Here is an 18,237-nt window from a genome sequence, read left to right as displayed (position 1 = left end):
CTGCCTGCCAATGCAGGAGATGAAGGTTCAATTCTTGGGTCAGAAAGATCCCCTGGAGAAGGAAATAGCAACCCACTCCAGTATTCGTGCCTGGGAAATCCCATGGACTGAGGAGCCAGAAGGGCTATGGTCCATGGGGTTGCCAAAGAGATAGACATGAGTTAGCAACTAAAGAACAGTTTGGGGTAATTTGTCTGAAATGTAATTCCTGCAGGAGTACAATCGAATAGCTATTTTTTCATAACTTTTCCAGCTGTTTCAAAAATCAGTGTAATCCTCTATTAGATCGAAAACCTATGTGAAATTTCTTAGAGATGTAACATTTAAGGTACAAATTAATCTGAAAAAAAAAACATACCTAACATTATGCATTCAGAACAACAAGAAGCTTTGTTCCTTTTGAAACATCATGATTTTATTTTGCCTTCCTTTAGTTTTTAATAATGATCCTTCTTGTCTAAAAAGCAAATTAAGTTGTCTCAGTGTTCAGCTCTTTGTTCACACAAATAAATAAAATCACTTTGTGAATTCCATTGTTAACATAAAAATCTAATTTTGAATTCTTAGTTACATCCAATATCCTACCACAGATATCATCACAACTATCAATTAATTGTATTCCTTTTATACTTTGGTTGACATGGAGATAAACAATTTACAGACGATCGAAAGGAAATTTTGTAATCTTAGAAATATTAAGGTTTCCCAGGCAGCTAAATTCTGTTAGGATCTGTACATAGTCTTTGTACTGTAACCAGAGAGACATGATTGCAACCTAAATGTCCCTTTCTTTTCAGGTGGAGAAAATTTTCATCTCTTTGAGATACTGTGTATTAGTTCCCATGTGCTAAGTTGGGCTGCAGTAACAAATGACACCATGTCATCAAAAACAGCAAATGCTTACTGCCTGTTATCATTGCATGTTCAATGTGTGCTGGTCCAATTCAAGACCTCTCTGCTCCTTTTCTTCCTTAGTCAATGACCCACATTGATTGAACAGCCCCAATCTGGGATTGCTCAGCTCATGGCAGATGGAAAAACAAAGTCAAGTCATCACTTCTGCTCACATTTAATGGGCCAAATCAAGTCACAAGTATGATGTATGTCAAGAGAATAGAAGCTTATAGGAAGGAGCTGTGTAGGTTCTTAGCTACTGAATGCAGAGCTAGAAGTGTGAAAAGGATACATAAAATGAACCCAAAGTCATTATGATCAAATGTGTCCTGGAAACATTTTACCTAATCTGCCTTTCTCCTTCTCAACTATTTGACTGATGCGATCAGTTGAGGGATTTTGACCAAGTGTCCAATATTTCATCATTTGTTATTATGTCCTTAGGTTTTGATAACCGCAGGTTACTTGCCCATAAAGTGGCAGTGCAGTAAATTTTCATTGTGAATAACCAGGGAATATGGTATTTTGTATAAAGTTTTATTTTTCTTTTTTCTAAAGTAAGAGAATATAGTACTTTATTCATGTATTACTCAGAATACATGAGGAAGCCTCTTTATGTATTTTTCTCATTAACACATCACAATAAATGAATACTAATTCATGCTATGATAAATTATAATAGAGCATTTGAGCAGCTATAAGATTCCACCTCAGTTCAGTTCAGTTGCTCAGTCATGTCCCGCTCTTTGCGACCCCATGATTCGTAGCACGCCAGGGCTTCCCTGTCCATCAGCATCTCCTGGAGTTCACTCAGACTCACGTCCATTGAGTTGGTGATGCCATCCAGCCATCTCATCGTCTGTTGTCCCCTTTTCCTCCTGCCTCCAATCCCTCCCAGCATCAGAGTCTTTTCCAATGAGTCAGCTCTTCACATGAGGTGCCCAAAGTATTGGAGTTTCAGCTTTAACATCATTTCTTCCAAAGAACACCCAGGGCTGATCTCCTTTAGGATGGACTGGTTGGATCTCCTTGCAGTCCAAGAGACTCCTCACGCTACACAAATACCTGGAAAGTTGCTGGGGAGTAATATGATTATCACAAGCCACACCACGGAAATAGTATAATCTGTTGCCCTCTATAAAATGCTATCCAATTTTTCTTAAAAGCTTAGCAGGTTGAAACAAATCCTTTTAAAGTCAATTTATTAGATTTTTAAAAATCCCACCCCTTCCTCCTTGTCTTCCTCACCTAGAGACCTTTAAGAAGCAGGTATAAGGTGATACCTCACTGTAGTTTTGATTCACGTTCCTCTAATAATTAGTGATGCTGGGACATCTTTTCATGTGTCTCTTGGCCATCTGTATGTCTCCTTTGGATAAATGTCTTTTTAGGTCTTCCACTTTTAATTAGGTTTTTTATCTCTCTTTTTTTTTTATGTTGAGCTGCATGAGATGTTTGTATATTTTGGAAATTAATCCTTTGTCTGTTGCTTCATGTGCAATTATTTTCACACTGGGAGCTCAACTAGATGCTCTGTGATGACCTGAGGGGTAGGATGGGGGGGAGGGTGGTGAGCAAGAGATCCATGAGTACCAGGATATAGCTGATTCACTTTATTGTACAGCAGAAACTAAAACAACGTTGTGCAGCAAATTGTATTCCAATAAAAGCATAAAAGAAAAAAGCTAAAAAAGAAGCTGGTGTAGAGATCAGCAGGCAACTAACTGCAATTTAGGCCTTTCTTGGAGAGAAGTTTATTGGAATTAGCTAAAATAGCTGTCTTCTGAAGATCACTGCTCCAGTATTTGGGGTTAGTTACCTTGATGTAACAGAGTAGCCTGGTGGTTTACAATCTGGAGGGTCGCAAAGAATTGGACGTGACTGAGCAAGCACACGTACACACACATCCTGATGAACACTGCACACTTTCGAAATTTAAATTATTACTAGACAGATAGAAACATGGAGGCAGGAAAAAAGGGAGAGAAAGGAAGAGCGCACAAGAGCATGGCATCAGAGAGAAATATTATTTACCTGGTGGTGTAGATATATCAAAGCGTGTGGGAGACTGTAGAGATGCTAGCACTGATATGAAATTGATTTTTTTCTTCACTGGAAAGCACCACTTGTTGACTGTCACTTTAACAAAACCATTTCCCACTAGAATCCCTCAACTGAGAAGGGTCTCTTCCCTCACCTTCGGTCATTGCACTAACCTAATTACATTGGTGCTCTATATATCTAGGCACATGTGCTACCTGGAGCTTAAGGTAGTTGCTTAAGAGGTTGCTTAGATTGTACTCTGGATTAATATTAATCTAAGCGGAGAAGGCAATGGCAATCCACTCCAGTACTCTTGCCTGGAAAATCCCATGGATGGAAGACCTTGGTAGGCTGCGGTCCATGGGGTCGCTAAGAGTCAGACAGGACTGAGCGACTTCACTTTCTTTTTTCACTTTCATGCATTGGAGAAGGCAATGGCAACCCACTCCAGAGCTCTTGCCTGGAGAATCCCAGGGACGGCAGAGCCTGGTGGGCTGCTGTCTATGGGTTCACACAGAGTTGGACACGACTGAAGCGACTTAGCAGTAGCAAGCAATTTAAGAGGTTGCTTAGATTGTACTCTGTTTTAATATTCTCTGCCTGGATGCACAGAACAGACAGATATCTTGTTCTCTTTGAAACTATGGGTCCAAATGTTTTTCATCCCTCAGAATCCAGAACATTCATGTATTTTTTTTCAAATTCCAAGGCACCCTTTTCATTTTCTGCTATCTCTTTGCATATTACATTAACAAAACATACTCATTTGAATTAAAGCATAGTAACACGAAAACTAAGAAATGGCTCCATATGAAAAAGGAACATAATACATTCAAGGACTCATCACTGAATTACAATTTCACAATTAGAACTGTGATTTGTGAATTCTTTCCATATCCATGAAATACCCACAGGGATGAAGAGAACAGAGAAAATACATCCAGTACATCATCATTAATTCCCCGCCCCCTCCCCCCCCAGTATTCAGGGGAATACTTGTAACTTCTCCTTTTCTGAAAGACCTCCCATATTCTCCCTCTTGAAAGTGAAAGTGTTACTTGCTCAGTCGTGTCTGACTCTTTCGACTCTTTGTGACCTTATGGTCTGTAGCCCACCAGGCTCCTTTGTCCGTGGGATTTTCCAGGCAAGAGTACTGGAGTGGGTTGCTGTAGAGAGACAGCAAATTAGCCAAGATAGTGTGGCCAGCCTCTCTCACCCTGGTTTTGTAAATAACGGCCGCGTAACAGCTGAGATCACACCTAGCACTGCGCACGTGCCCCAGGAGGCGCCGGCTCAGCCTCGGGTTCCTTTGCGCGGTGCACCTGGATGAGCTGCACCGCGACAGCCCTGGCTGCTGCTGCATCAGGGCTACCCTGGAGCGACGTCGTCATGTTATTACATGAGGCTCTGTTCTGGCTCCATTATGGTTATGTTGTGGCTGCTGCTATGGCTGCTGCCTTAGCCAGGAGAGAGGCCCTGTGATGGCTGCCTTGCCAACTAGGAGAGAAAAAATGCATCTGCAGCTCCAGTGGCTCCTTGCCTCTTCTTCCACCCTCTTAGCTCGAGCCTTGCCTACCCTGGGTTCAAGGAACGGTGCAGACAGTGTGAACAGCAATACAATTGGTGTCATGAACAAGATCAGTGATACAGTCGCCACTCCTATCTCCCGGGGATCTTCCCAACCCAGGAACTGAACCCAGGACTTCCACATTGCAGGCGGATTCTTTACCATCGGAGCCACCAGGGAAGCCTATTTTGACTCCTAACTGCTCACAATTTTAAGTCTGGCACCATCTTGATCAGTTAATGTCCAGGCTAACAATAAATCTTTTTATGGTATGAACATTTTCCATACAAAATTTTTAGACAAAATGATTTACTTTTCTCCTTGAATGCACGAATAATCATTCTTCTTAATTATCTCATCTGTCATGTCAATAATCGTTTTCAATGATAAGAGAAACAACTAATTCTTCAGTCTCTTAAAAATAAAGCAGGAACACAACACCTGTGAGACACGTTTTCTGCTGTTATAGCAACATTGACAACAACACAACCATCACCAACACTGCCTGAAGTATGATTTAAGTTGACCCTTTCTGTTTGCCATTCCTGCTTTAAAGGAAAGTTTCAGGAGTTGTTTTTTTTTTTTTCTTTTTTTTCCTTAGTAAAATTTATGACTTTAGTGTAAGAAAAGATGTAGCTGTCAAAGGAAACTGTTCATATTTTTTAAAGTAATTTTGTGTGGAAAACACTGATTCTGTACTATGTGAATGATAATTTATGTTTGCTTTAATAAAGGTTAGAAAGAAAATATTACCTTTGCCAAAGCAATATTCGGAGATTTCAAATAAAACATTCCTACAGAAATAAAGAGTCAGACTTCTGGATTTTCTTATCCCTATGCTGTGGTTTAATATGTACAATAAAATCAGCATTTATCTAAAAATGAAGTGGGAACTGGGGGACTTTAGCTCTCTGAGTATAAGATTTTTATTATATCCCTTTTCCTGAAATATCATGGACCGAAATAGTAAGTTTAGGATTGTTGCATTCATTGACTAATAATGGTGTACATATTAAATCCCTTTCATCTTTTTTCTTTCAAAAAAAAAATTCCACTGTTAGAATACACCTATTTTAAGTGATGGTGACTTTTTTGAACATGGAAAATATATTGTTTGAATTGTAAAATTAGAGCTTCTTAATGATAGAATAAGGATAGTCATGTTATTCTTTTCTACAGACCTCCTCAGATTGTATAGCAGAACACAGGCAACTTTGTTTGTTTGTTTTGTTATAGGAGGTAGCCACAAATAATTAGACAAAAATCCCATGGACGGAGGAGCCTGGTAGGCTGCAGCCCATGAGGTTGCTAAGAGTCGGACACGACTGAGCGACTTCACTTTCATTTTTCATTTTCATGCATTGGAGAAGGAAATGGCAACCCACTCCAGTGTTCTTGCCTGGAGAATCTCAGGGATGGGGGAGCCTGGTGGGCTGCCATCTATGGGGTTGCACAGAGTCGGACACGACTGAAGCGACTTACCAGCAGCAGCAGCAGCAGCAAGCTACTGTTAATAACACTGTTATCAGCTTCATGTCTAGTGCCCCAATTTGAGGCACACCTTGAATGTAAAGTGGATAGAACTTGCTGGTGAATGTGGACATAGGTTTTGAGAGAAAACAGAGCCAAGGATGACTCCAAACTTACCTGCAGGTCTAGGTGAATGAACACGTGAAGGAGGAGGACCTGGGCTTGTGGGATGTATAGAATTCTGGTTTGTACCTTCTGAGTTTACGATGTTGAGTGAATAGTTGGGTATACAAGCTGGGAATTCAAAAAAGAGACTAGAGGTAGAGCTTTTTCAGAAGATTTACTTCGAATGATGAGATTGGATGGAGTCATATAAGGAAGAGAAGGTAATAGTGAAGGGAGGATGTCTGAGGACTGAAGGGAGGAGAAATCAACTTATGGGCAAATGCATGCTGTAAGGTAGGATAGAGAGGAGAGGCAGAAGGTCAACATTTCTTCCAAGAAGTTTTACCATAAGGTGCATCAAAGAGGTGGGTAGAAGCTAGAAAACCTGGTGTCAACAGAGAAGCTACTTTTTAAAATGAGCAGCATTATATCCTGTCTGTCTAATGGGAATCACCCAATGGAAGTGAAGAAGGTAAAGACAAAAGCAGGAGCAAGAGCAAAGGTTTTGCATTCCCAGGTGGCACTAGTGGTAAAGAACCTGCCTGCCGATACATATAGACATAAGAGACACAGGTTAGGTTCCTGGTCTGGAGATCCCCCGAAGGAGGGCAAGGCAATCCACTTCAGTATTCTTGTCTGGAGAATCCTATGGACAGAGGAGCCTGCTGGGCTACAGTCCATGGGGTCTCAAAGGGTCGGGCATGACTGAAGTGACTTAGCATGCATGCAGGAATACAGTGCACAAGTGAAGGGGTTGATCTCAGAGGGAGCAGAAACACCTGGTTCGTTGTGATAGGGGCAGAGTCTATGGTGACAGATGGAGAGAGAATGCTTCTTAAGGTGGGAAGTATTCACATAGGCTTCTGGTTGCTTCCAACTTCTGGATAAAATATCATACACATTTTATCAGTTGAGAGTGAGGGCTGGAGAAGAGGTGTTTGAGAAACACATGCAGAAGAGTCATGGAAAGCAAACTGACTCGAAAAATCAAGTAACATTTCTGGGCACTATTTCAGATTGTGGATATAGTTTTGAAGCACGATCAGTCACCACAGTTGTGGATACTCCTTAAGCCACTTTCTACAATGAGGATGCGCTTGTAACTCAGGCTGATGGTTTCTGATGTGAATTACGGGTGGAAGAATGGCAAAGTTGTTGAGGAATTATCAAAGGAAAGGTCATAGTGAAGGACTGTCATTGACCATATGGAACTGAAGCTTGGCAAGAAAGAATGGAAGTCATCGTTCGTGGTGCTATGGATAAACATTCCTAAAATGGAAATCCTAAGTGTTCTCTCCAAACCTGATCCTTGTGTTTTATTCTCTCTTCAGTGATGGATCATCTAGTTCTCAGGGCCAAGAATCTGGAAATCGTCCTAAATCTCTGTTGCTTTTAAATCCTCGATCTAATTCTATGAAGTTGCTCGCTTATTTTTCAAGTCTATTTCCTTTTCTTCTTCACTTGATTTTCCCATGATTATTTGCCTATATCCTATGCTCATGTATATCCACGTCATTTACATGAATATTGCAAGAAATTCAAAACTAGTACTTTTATTCCCTTCCAGCCTTTCACCTCACTGATACATGATCTGTAGTTACCAGAATGACTTATCAAATCATACTACCTCTCTACTTAAAAAATATTCATTTTTTCCCAAATATCCTGCAGAGTAGGTCCCAACCATTTATCTATTTAAAAACTGTTTTTTTTTTTTAATGTGGACCATTTTTAAAAGTCTTTATTGCATTTGTTACATTATTGCTTCTGTTACTTATGTTCTGTTTTTTTTTTTTTTTTGGCTATGAGGTATGTGGGTTAATTGTTCCCTGACCAGGGATTGAGCACACACCCTTTGCATTGGAAGTAGTCTTAACCACAGACTACCAGGGAAGTCCCTCAAACATTTCAATGATAGAAGAATAATAGTAGTTAATGGGTCTTCGAAAGCTACATGTGCAAAACACTGAGCTCAGCACAAGCAATCCCGGTACAGCCTCAGAGATGATTGATTATTCTGTAGAGCCACTCTTATAGATAAAGAAAGTGTCCAACTCAATCATGTCCAACTCTTTGCGACCCCGTGGACTGTAGCTCACCAGGCTCCTCTGTCCATGGGATTCTCTGGGGAAGAATACTGGAGTGGGTTGCCATTTCCTTCTCCAGGGGATCTTCCCGACCCAGGGATCGAACTCAGGTCTCCCACATTGCAGGCAGACACTTTAACCTCTAAGCCACCAGGAGGATTTTTATAGATAAAGAAATAGAAGGACAAAAACACCAAGTAATATGAATGCGGCAACATTTGAATGAGGAAGAACCCGAGTTTGGATATAGGTTTGACTAATTCCAGAATGTGCTGTCAGGATTATAAGACATTATTGTCTGAATATAAGGCTTGGGGTGATTTGACATTTGCTTATCATTCAAAATTCTCTCTTGTCCCCTCTGATGGACCTTCTGTAAAATCCAGTTTCTTAACTCTGTGCCTGTATTTATACATCCTTTTGTGCTTACAAAACTTTCCCCAAATGCCCTCCTTCTTCTCAACTCCACATACAGCCCACCTATCACTCATACCTTGCTTGGACAACCCTCATGAGTTGACTTAAAATTCACCTTCTTTTCTGAGGCCACTTGGTAGAACTGGCATTTTTTTCCAGTCCCCTCGTTCAGCTTTCTATTACTGAACGATTAATATTATGTTTCACTTTTCTGTTTATTTGCCCAAGTATCTATAATGGGCATAATTTTGTCACCACAAAAAATTCATATGCTGAGGTCCTAACTTTAATCTTCTTAAAATGTGAACTATTGAGAGATAAGGTCCTAAAGATTAATCAAGTTAAAATGAGAACATGAGAGACTCTATTCCAATCTGATCAATGTCTTCATAAGAAGAGGAAATTTGGACAACAAGAGAAATTTGGACACCCACCCAAAAAAGTATGTCCTTTTCATTATGAAAGTGAAAGTGAAGCCGCTCAGTCATGTCCAACTCTTTGCAACCCGTGGACTGTAGCCCACCAAGCTCCTCTGTCCATGAGATTCTCCAGGCAAGAATACTGGAGTGTTGCCATTTCCTTCTCCAGGGGATCTTCGGACTGTAATGCAAAAGTAGGAAGTCAAGAAATACCTGGAGTAACAGGCAAATTTGATCTTGGAGTAGAGAATAAAGCACGGCAAAGGGTAACAGAGTTTTGCCAAGAGAACACACTGGTCATAGTAAACATTGTCTTCCAAAAACACAAAAGAAGACTGTACACATGGACATCACCGGATGGTCAATAAATAAATCAGATTGATTATATTTGCCGCCAAAGATGGAGAAGATCTATACAGTCAGCAAAAACAAGACTGACTTGGGAGCTGACTATGGCTCAGATCATGAACTCCTTATTGTCAAATTCTGACTTAAATTGAAAAAAAAAATAGGGAAAACCACTAGACCATTCAGGTATGACCTAAATCAAATCCCTTGAATGACAAATAGATTCAAGGAATTAGATCTGATAGACAAGTGCCTGAAGAACTATGGATGGAGGTTTGTGGCACTGTATAGGAGCTAGTGATCAAGAACATTCTCAAGAAAAAGAAATGCAAAAAGGCAAAATGATAGTCTGAGGAGGCCTTAGAAATAGCTGAGAAAAGAAGAGAAGCAAAGGGCAAAGGAGAAAAGGAAAGATATACCCATTTGAATGCAGAGTTCCAAAGAATAACAAGGAGAGATAGGAAAACCTTCCTCAGTGATCAGTGCAAAGAAATGAAAGAAAACAATAAAATGGGAAAGACTAGAGATCTCTTCAAGAAAATTAGAGATACCAAGGGAATATTTCATACAAAGATGGGCACAATAAAGGACAGAAATGGTATGGACCTAACAGAAGCAGAAGATGTTAAGAAGAGGTGGCAAGAATGCACAGAAGAACTGTACAACAAAGATCTTCATGACCCAGATAATCACGATGGTGTGATCACTCACCTAGAGCCAAACATCCTGGAATGTGAAGTCAAGTGGGCCTTAGGAAGCATCACTACAAACAAAGCTAGTGGAGGTGATGGAATTCCAGTTGAGCTATTTCAAATCCTGAAAGATGATTCTGCGAAAATGTTGCACTCAGTATGCCAGCAAATTTGGAAAACTCAGCAGTGGCCACATCACCGGAAAAGGTCAGTTTTCATTCCAATCCCAAAGAAAGGCAATGCCAAAGAATGCTCACACTACCGCACAATTGCACTCATGTCACACGCTAGCAAAGTGATGCTCAAAATTCTCCAAGCCAGGCTTCAGCAATACATGAACCATGAACTTCCATCTGGAAGTTCAAGCTGGTTTTAGAAAAGGCAGAGGAATCAGAGATCAAATTGCCAGCATCCATTGGATCATCAAAAAAGCAAGGGAGTTCCAGAAAAAACATCTATTTCTGCTTTCTTGACTATGCCAAAGCCTTTGACTGTGTGGATCACAGAAAACTGTGGAGAATTCTTAAAGAGATGGGAATACCAGACCACCTGACCTGCCTCTTGAGAAATCTGTACACAGGTCAGGAAGCAAGTTATAATTTGACATGGAACAACAGACTGGTTCCAAATTGGGAAAGGAGTATGTCAAGGCTGTATATTGTCACCTTCTTTATTTAACTTATATACAGAGTACATCATGAGAAATGCTGGATTGGATGAAGCCCAAGCTAGAACCAAGATTGCCAGGAGAAATATCAATAACCTCAGATATGCAGATGACACCACACTTCTGGCAGAAAGTGAAGAAGAACTAAAGAGCCTCTTGATGAAAGTGAAAGAGGAGAGTGAAAAAGTTGGCTTAAAACTCAATATGCAGAAAACTAATATCATGGCATTTGATCCCATCACTTCATGGCAAATCGATGGGGAAACAGTGGAATCAGTGACAGACTTTACTTTTTTGAGGCTCCAAAATTACTGAAGATGGTGACTGCAGCCATGAAATTAAAAGACGCTTACTCCTTGGAAGAAAAGCTATGAGCAACCTAAACAGCATATTAAAAAGCAGAGATATTACTTTGCCAACAAAGATCTGTCTAGTCAAAGCTGTGGTTTTTCCAGTGGTCATATATGGATGAAAGAAAGCTGAACACCAAAGAATTGATGCTTTTGAACTGTGGTGTTGGAGAAGACTCTTGACAGTCCCTTGGACTGCAAGGAGATCCAACCAGTCCATTCTGAAGGAGATCAGTCCTGAATATTCATTGGAAGGACTGATGTTAAAGCTGAAACCGCGATATTTTGGCCATCTGATGCTAAGAAATGACTCATTTGTAAGCCAGAAAGAAAAACACCAATACAGTATACTAACACATATATATGGAATTTAGGAAGATGGCAATGACGACCCTGTAGGCAAGACAGGGAAAGAGACACAGATGTGTATAACGGACTTTTGGACTCAGAGGGAGAGGGAGAGGGTGGGATGATTTGGGAGAATGACATTCTAACATGTATACTATCATGTAAGAATTGAATCGCCAGTCTATGTCCGACGCAGGATGCAGCATGCTTGGGGCTGGTGCATGGGAATGACCCAGAGAGATGTTATGGGGAGGGGAGGTGGGAGGGGGTTCATGTTTGGGAACGCATGTAAGAATTAAAGATTTTAAAATTTAAAAAATAAAAAACTAAAAAATAAAAATAATAAACCTCTAGAAAATAACATAGGTGACCTTGGGCATGGCGAGGACATTTTAGATTTAACATCAAAGGCATGATCCATGCAAGAAATTATTGATAAACTGTATGTCATTCAAATTAAAAATTTCTTCTCTGTACAGGACAATGTCAAAAGAATGTAAAAAAAAAAAAAAAGAAAGAAAGAAATGACTCATTTGAAAAGACCCTGATACTGGGAAAGATGGAAGGCGGGAGGGAGAGGGAACAACAGAGGATGATATGGCTGGATGTCATCTCTGACTCAATGGAGATGGGTTTGGTGATGGACAGGGAGGCCTGGCATGCTGCAATCCATGGGGTCACAAAGAGTCAGACACGGCTGAGCGACTGAACTGAACTGAACTGAATCAGAAATGTGGCCACATACAGAGCAAAGCTCATATAGACTATGAAGATGGTTATCTGTAAGCCAAGGAAAAAAGCCTCAAATAAAACCAAACTTGCAACATTTGATCTCAGACTTCCAGCCTCCAGAACTGAGAGAAAATGACTTTCTATTGTTTAAGGCACCCAGCCCATGATCTTTTGTTATGGCAGCCCTAGCAAACTAATACAGAATCTCTACTGCTAGCCTTCAGTAAAAGTGAAAGTGTTATTCCCTCAGTCATATCCAACTCTTTGTGACCCCATGCATTGGGGCCCACCAGGTTCCTCTGTTCATGGAATTCTCCAGGCAAGGATACTGGAGTGGGTTGCCACGCCCTCCTCCAGGGGATTTTCCCAATCCAAGGGTCAAACTCTGGTATCTTGCATTACAGGCAGATTCTTTACCACCTGCACCACCAGGGAAGCACAAGCTTTCAGGTTAGGAGCTAATCTTATTTGCTTGTTCACCCTTAGGATTCTCATCCTGTAGCCTCCTCAACTCACTACACAAATTTTTTTATCTGACTAAGGTTTAGGATATTCGATACTTTTTACCAGACTTATGAAAAAATAGGTGGGAATGAATGTACTTGCACATAGGAATAAACTATGGGCCTCCTAAATGTGGGTCTGTATCCATCTAATTTTCCAAGGTCAAAGGCGAGTTATCTTGTGCCCTTTATTCTTACACCATATCTTCCACGTTATTAAGGATACTTGTTGAATAGGAAGACATTTAGCTGTATTTGTAGTACATAAACACAACTCATGATTTATTTGGTAAAAAATAAAAATTGATGTCCATACCTCTTGACTTTGATCTTCAGCAGTCATCACATTCAAACATGGCCCTTTCAGAGGTACAAAGGTATCATAATTGCAAGTGTAATCAGTCATTGGAACTTGAGTTTCTTAGTGTGGCAAGCATCAGGGTTACAGTTGCCCTCTCAAACCCTTCCTTTTCTTAATGAAGAGAGAAATGTTTACCTGCCAGACATTTTCAGGTTTTCACAGTTCTAGTTAAACATATTCTGACTTAATGCTGCCATACTTTAGCAAATAACAGATAGCTAGTCAGAAGCCCATGAATGAAGTTACCCAAATATCTGGTGTACACAGCATATAAAACCAGCCTCACATGTGTTAGAGGGATTTCATTCCTTATTCAGAACCTTAATTTCAGTTGACTTGATTTCATGGGGAAGAAAATAGCTTCTTACCAAACATTTATTTCATCTTCTACAATAGCCATGATTCTGGTTGAAGTGAGAAGAAAAATAAAATCTTGATTTTTGCATTTTGTAAGGCTGCACCATCTTGATAAACCCTGAGGACCTTTAAAAATCTTGACATGGATTTTGAACCACATTCATCACCACATCTTCATTTTTCTTGAATTGTATACCAGAGCCACAGGACTTTGTTTCTTCATTAGGAAATTTCAGATGGAGTCTGGTAACTTTGGTCTAAGTCATCTCATCGAACACAGCTTTTGTAATAACTTACAAAACTATTGATGCTGGAAAAGACTGAAGACAAAAGAAGAAGGGGGCAGCAGAGGATGAGATGGTTAGATGGCAACACCAACTCAACGGACATGAATCTGAGTAAATTCCAGGAGATGGTGAAAGACAGTGGAGCCTGGCATGTGTAGTCCATGAGGCGGTAGTCAGACACAACTTAGAGGCTGACTAACAACAATAACAGAGAGCTAATTTTGATTTTTTTTCCAGATATTGAGTTGAGACTAGCAGGAAGAGTGTGCACTGAAGCAGCAAAACCTTTGTTGTTCACACAAGCCATTAGTCTAACTTGCCAGCCTCCCAGGGAACTGCAGAGCTAAGTGAATGAAGATAGCCTTAAAGGCTCTCTCGCCTCCCAATTCTTTTTGTCAAACTCCTCTACCCTCTACAACTCTTATTTTCTAGTCTTTTATTAAAGATCTCTAGAAAAATCCTTACACTACAATTCTATTTCCAACTTAATTTTTTGGTTTTAAATTAGAGGCTCACAACCCCTTATCCATCATTACTGGATTCTCCATCCCACCACAGACACTTCCTTTCTGTTGCTGCCAAGTCACCTCAGTTGCGTCCGACTCTTTGAGCCCGAACCCACCAGATTTCTCTGTCCATGGGGTTTTCAAGACAAGAATGCTGGAGCAGATTGCCACGTACTGTCTCCAGGGGATCTTCCAGACCCAGGGGTTGACCCTTATGTCTCTTGCCTTGGCAAACAGGTTCTTTACCATTAGCACCACCGGGGAAGCCCCTCCTTTCTGCTGGTTTTGTGCATTTTTCTCTTTTCAACTATTTCACCTCCCTTTCTGTACTTACTCTTTCCTCTTTCTTGTTCCCTGAGAGAGTAGGAGGAATTGTATGAGAGAAGGATTCAAAAGGTCAAGAGATGAATGAGTCTCAGGACAGAAAGTTAAGTGACATCATGCCTCCATCAGTGTTTCAATATTCAAACAACCTGGAATGTATTACCCTGATTTATAATACACTATATTTTGAGTTGGGCTTCCCAGGTGGCTCAGACCATAAAGAATCTGTCTGCAATGCAGGAGATCCAGGTTCAATCTCTGGGTCAGGAAGATCCCTTGGAGAAGGGAATGGCTACCTACTCCAGTATTCTTGCCTGGAGAATTGCAAGGACAGAGAAGCCTGGTGGCTTCTCCATGGGTCCATGGGGTCACAGAGTTGGACACAGACTGAATAATTCATGCTTTGAATTAGGGTTTTTAGAAACGGTGCAAACCAGAAATTCTATTTGTATAGAGACATCTTTGCCTTTCTTTCTTATCTTTGTACAGAATCTCCGTAAATTTTGCTGCTGAACTTGTATTGCCTCTTTACTTATGTAAATATTATAATTCAAAAGGGGACAAAGAGCGTCAGTACCTTATTTCCTATTATCCACAACCTATGATAGGACCATGATGAGAATATTTCTGAAAATACTTGGCTTAACACTTAATTAATATTTCTGAAAAAAAAAACAATTTTTGTGATGGAAATTTTGGATCTAGGGAGAGGAAATCTCCAAAAAGAAGCAAGTCACTTAATCTATGTCACATTTTATGCATCCTTGTCTGAAAATTCCCAGCTCTTCCTAAAACAAACCCATTTTGTAAGAACAAGGAGGCCTTTTCAGATTTTGGATAGTTTGAACTCCTTGATTAAAATGGAGCAAAATCTAAACATTTCCCTCTTCACACAGGCCCCAAGATTCAAAAAAGAGTAAAGCCTCACCCAGCAAAGAAACACTTCTCCCCTGTGAGAATCAGAAATGTCTGGAGAGCAAAACAAAACCACAATGAGTGCGGCTACGAATCCACGTGCATTCAAGTCTGGTCTATATTATGAAGGCCGAGGGAGCCTTAAACTCCTTCCAGCGCTCCTCCCCATCCTCAAGCCCACTGTCCTTGACTTACAGCCAGGCTCTTGCTATGCATTTTGGAGCATAATCCAGTCTCCCCGGCTCTTGTCTATAAAAAAGTCTGTCTTGGGTAACACATCTCTGAAAGGACCCACCGTCAGGTATAATCCAATCCAAGAAAGCTATGTCATTGTGCATCTCCACAGCTCTGATCAAAAGAGCAAAAGCACGGTGTGTGCCACGTGCTCCCGCCGGGGAAGGTGCGGGAACACTGCACGTGGGAAGATGCGGTCCTGCTGCTGCGGGGCTGGCTCCAGGGGGGCGGGGCAGGACCGGACGCGGGGATGTGAGAACCTGAGAGGAGACCTCCAGAGGCCCGGGCGGGGATGTGGGAAGCCTTGGCCCTGTTTTATGCACAGCTGTGTTATAAATGGGATGAACTCGCATTTCTTGGATCACGCTCAGCCTGGGTCACAGGACAGCGAAGGTGGAAATACAAATAATGTTACCTTCGGGCTGCTCTCCTGCAGGGTGTATGCTGCCAAGAGCTGGAAGTTGTTGAGGTCTGTCCTCACAGCTGCACGGGCTCAGCACTTCGGGAGTGATGTGCCTCCTGTGACACTTGCTTCCTCACTGCCCATCCTCCGTCTCTGTCCCCTTTGCTCTCTGCTTCTCTCTCCATCATCTATCTCAGGATGGGTTTCTGGAGAACATCCACAGGCTGCCTCACATTTCCTCCTGAGCTCAGACTTAGACTGAGACGATTAATTCCGTCATCCCCCCAGTCATCAAGAATTGACCTAATATTTTTGTGGATGGCTAAGCAACTGTGGTCCAACAGTTTTTTGGACTGCAAGATAGCTTATGGGCACTTGTATTCCACTGGAAAACCATGTCTGATATTAACAAAGTATGTAGGCATCTTCTCTGGTCTGCTTATCTTGTTGCTGTTGTTCAGTTGTTAAGTCATGTCCAACTCTTTGTGACCCCATGGACTACAGCATGCCAGGCTTCCCTGTCCTTCACTATCTCCTGGAGTTTGCTCAAACTCATATCCATTGAGTCAGTGATGCCATCCAACCATCTCATCCTCTGTCTCCCCCTTCTCCTGCTCTCGATCTTCCCTGACATAATTCTTTATATGGTGCTTACCTTCATAGATTAGAACTTGACAGATACTATTTTATTTTTCATCTTAGGAATTATGGTTTATAGAGATGGAAGCCAAATCAAGAGTGGATAAACTGAGTGGTTAACATCAGATCCTCCCCACAAAGCAAGGGTGGGAGCAAAGAGAGAACCTTGTTTACACATCTCACGGGGCCACCTTCCCCCTGAGAAAAACAGCACACCTTCTATTGATTTCCATGTCTTAATCAAGCAGATGTAATTATAAAGAGGAGGGTGGGAAAGACAGAGGGAAACTGACTTTGAAAAGAAACAGATAGCTTTTTTGTGTCAGAAGCAAGGTTCCCTCAGTGAAGGCTGAGAAGGCAGGGCATGGGGTAAACTTCCCATGTTTCTTGTCCACTGCAAATAAGAACATTCTCTAAGTAGAATTTGGTTTAAATTTTATGTCAGCTGATGCTTGTTTGAGCTTTAATGTTGAGGCTAAGTGAAAAGACTCACTCCAGGGATTATGTAAAAATGTGCAAGAAAAACATGATGAACTTCTAACTTCCTTGAACTTGGATAATGAGTGAATTGGCTTAGAAATCACAGTCTCACCAGAAACCCACCCTTTAAATAAGCTTTTGGTCTTAATGTGCAAATCCATAGAAAACATTTTTGTGAATGTAAGCCCAATATATATGATATGATCAAAAGTAAGCACACAAAATTCTTGGCAACCTAATCCAAAGCAGCAAATACCTCCTCAGTCCTTGAGACTGACAGAACACCGACCTGACTTAATTCAAGTGCCATTCCTTTAGAGAGGGGACTCTACAAGAGGGCAAGGCAAGTTGCTGGCTCATGCAGAACCCAAGAGAGAGTTCTAAGAAAGCTGGCCTAGGGACTATCTGTGTCATTTTTTTATAGAATCCTAGACTAGGACACCAGTAACTGTTCTTGAGTCATGTAGAAAAATACATCCAGTTGTATTTGTTTTTTCCAGAAGAAGTAATTAAAATTTCCCCTCTCAGCTGATATACTCCAATGTACTTGATCTATTTCATGTGCATTACAAAATACATAAAATTAGATCAAAGCATTGTAGGAGACTGATACACTCTCAGAGTAACAGCCACTCTGCAGGGCCAGCACCCAGAAGGACTCATGGAAAAACCAATGAAATTGACCCCAACCTGAAAATTTTGTATGGATCTAAGTAAAGTTTAATATGTCCTCTGTTGTATTTTCTTTCTCTTTGAACTTGAGAACCCCTCTGACAGAGAAGTCTGTGTGTGTGTGTGTGTGTGTGTGTGTGCGCGCATGCACGCACGCACGTGCATGTTAACAGAAGACATTTGTTGGTGGTGCTGTTCTTGTTCAGTCACTAAGTCACGTCCATCTCTTTGTGACCCCATGGATGGCAGCATGCCAGGCTTCACTGTCCTTCATTATCTCCACAGAGTTTCCTCAGACTCATGTCCACTGAGTCGGTGTTGCCATCCAGCCATCTCATTCTGCATTGCCCCCTTCTC

Source organism: Ovis aries, chromosome 17 (genome assembly GCF_016772045.2).
Source record: "Ovis aries strain OAR_USU_Benz2616 breed Rambouillet chromosome 17, ARS-UI_Ramb_v3.0, whole genome shotgun sequence".
NCBI classification, from domain to species: Eukaryota; Metazoa; Chordata; class Mammalia; order Artiodactyla; family Bovidae; genus Ovis; species Ovis aries.
Note: the sequence above shows the minus strand (reverse complement) of the source record.